This window comes from Petaurus breviceps, unplaced genomic scaffold (genome assembly GCF_028583685.1).
Source record: "Petaurus breviceps papuanus isolate PSGF00001 unplaced genomic scaffold, PetGlider_PUasm1.0 189, whole genome shotgun sequence".
NCBI lineage: Eukaryota > Metazoa > Chordata > Mammalia > Diprotodontia > Petauridae > Petaurus > Petaurus breviceps.
This window is the reverse complement of record NW_027185809.1, coordinates 14,448,109-14,451,027: the sequence shown is the minus strand read 5'-3', so window position 1 is coordinate 14,451,027 and position 2,919 is coordinate 14,448,109.

Sequence of the window (2,919 nt, the reverse complement as noted above, 5' to 3'; positions counted from 1 at the left end):
ATTATCTATTTTATTGAATTTTTATTTATTTTGTTAAATCTTACCCAGTTACATTTTAATCTGGTTCAGCAGCCTTCAGGGGTGTTGTGGGCCTATGGGCTAAGTATTTAACACCTCTGAGTTAGAGGACCCTTTTAGTTCCAAATAAAGGTATTTAATGAAATGGTATAGGAAGAACAGTTGCAAGGACACATTTCCCCTCAGCCTTGGGGTATACTCTCCCACAAATACATGCTGTATCGGTCAGAAGAATGGACATACATAGGGAACATGAGTAGAAAAATGCAAACACAAGAAACATATATGTTGGTCAATCACTAAAAATGTGTTGAGTATCAGGCTGTGTACTAAATGCTAGTTACAAAGAAAGGCAAATACATGGTCCCTGCTCTCAAGGAGCTCAAATTCTAAAATGGAGGATGCAACATAGAAACGGCTCCTTATGTGTAAGACATATACAGAGTCGGCAGAAGGTAATCCCAGAGAAAAGGGACACGAGGAAAGACTTCCTATAGAAGGTATAATTTCCATCCAGTAGTCTCTGCCAGAACTGTCAGATATATCCTTGGCTCCAGATGACTACTTCAGGCATAATTTTTCTTTGGTTTCAACTTCCTGGTCCAGTGGTTTGGGTTTCTCCATCAGATACTCACTGAAATTTTTGGTGCATATTCTCCATATGCTCCTGATTTTAATCTCTGAAACCTAGGTGCCTGGCATTGTGCTAAGCATTACAAGTGTGTGCATGTATTTAATTTCATTGAGATTCAGGACAACCCTTCGAGGTAGGTGCTATCATTATAGCGATATTTTGCAGTTTGAGAAAGTTGAGACCAAGGTTAAATGACTTGCCAGGGTCATGCAGCTCAAGTCAGAGGCTGAATTTGAGCTCAGATTTCCCTGACTCCAGGCCAGAGCTCAATCCACAATGACACCAGGCTACCTGGGGTTCATTATCCATGTTTAAGCTTTTTGCCCTCAAACTATCAAACCATGACTTGGGGTTGGGGGGTGGGTGGGGAGGTCAGTTCAGAGTTCTATAGTTTTCAACTACAACCTAGTTCCATTCTTACAGCTGGAGTAGGTGGGGAAAATACAAGAGACAAAATTAAGCCTAGGGGTCAAATTCATTGTCTCTTTTACCTGCCCTCCCACATTCTTGGCCTTTGAGATGCATATAAGACCAGATAAATTCTAAAGGGGTTTTGGTCATTTCTTTTAAAACCTTTAGTAAATGGGAAAAATTATTACTGAGTATCTTTGCTGCTGCTGGGAGGTAAGGACTGAGTTGCTTCTCTCTTGGTATCTTTAACTTGTAGCACAGTACCTTTGAATAAATGGGCAATTAATAAATGCTTCTTCAATGACAAAGAGCAAATTTGTTTATTTCTTTTTGAACTTGGCTTTCAGGCCAAGCTGGGTTGAGGGGTTTCCCCCAAATTCTCCCTCCTTGGGTTCTTGCCTGGGTTCAGAAACTGAAAAAGTGTTAGCAGGTTAAGTTTTTTTAAGCCAGGTATCTAGTCATAGAATTTTGGAGTTGGAAGGGACCTTCAAAGTCAGCTAGTTCAGTCCCCCTTGTTTTACAGATGAGGCCCAGAGAGATTAAGAGATTTCCACAAGGCTACAGAGATGGTAAGGGAAGAATCTTGGTCTTCTGATTATACTTCGCTGCTGTACCAAACAAGAAAAGTACTTTGCAAACCATGAAACATTCTTATTTTTTGTGGTATTTTAATCAGAATTTGTGATTTAACTGGTATAAGGAACTCCTGGTGTAGAAACTCATTTTCTCCATTCAGATGAACAACTCACATATAATTTACTATCTTAGACCAGTGGTTCTGAAAGTATGGTTCCACAAACCCTTGGGAGTCCCCAAAACCCAAACGGGGATTTGAGAGATCAAAACTTTTCATAGTAACATGAAAGCTTTATTTGCCTATTAAAATACTCCTTTCCTTTCCAACTATGTTTCTGGGTGAGGCTGGATTTTTTTCAAATACTTTAACCAAAACAATATAGCACAATAATATGAATGTAGAAGCAGATATGAGAATCTAGCTTCTTCCTGTTAAGTCAGACATGGAAGAAATTTGCAGTAATTTTTTTTTTTTTGCCTTGGAAAATAGTTTTTTTTTTCATTAAAAAGTTATTTGTTATCATGTAATTGAGTTATTTTAAATGGACAAATAAATTAAAGTGATCAGTTTTCATTTCTAACATGGTATATATTCATACACATAACTCAAATAAGTTAAAGTTCTTTGGTATTCTCCGTTTTTAAGAATGTATAGGGGACCGAAAAAATTGAGAACCTGGGGCAAATGACTTACCCACAGTCACACAGCTTTGGCAGAGACAAAACTTGAACCCAAAGCTGGTCCTTCATCCATCGCATCCCTTTCCCTCTCATGAAGTCTGTCGATCTGAAAATTTGGTTAAAAGAGGCAAACAGGCTAGGTGATATGTAAATTCATATTGTTTATTCCCTCAAAGTTATTTGAAGCTAACAAGTTTGTGGGTACAAGGAGCCAAAACATAAGTTCTGACTGTCTGATACAAGAATAAACAGTTTTAAATATGTTTTAGAACAATCCCAACTCAGGGTCTCTATGTCACTTAAATTTATGCCCTCCACATATGTTTAACCATATTATGTTTAACCATTTTATGAATTGAAATTGCGACCTAGAATATCTGTGTTTTCTCTACCACTAACGTGCTATAACAGTATATGTCCAAAAAATATTAAGATAAGAAAAAGTTCCATTATTCAAGATAGTGTCTTGGGTTAGAGGTCTCATCCTTAATGGCCATAGACAGAGGAAAAATGCTCTTAAGTCAGCCCCATCTGGCCTTGTTGGCCTAGGAAGAGGTATTTTCTGAGTTTACTCAGACATCAAAGAAGCTGTTAGGTCC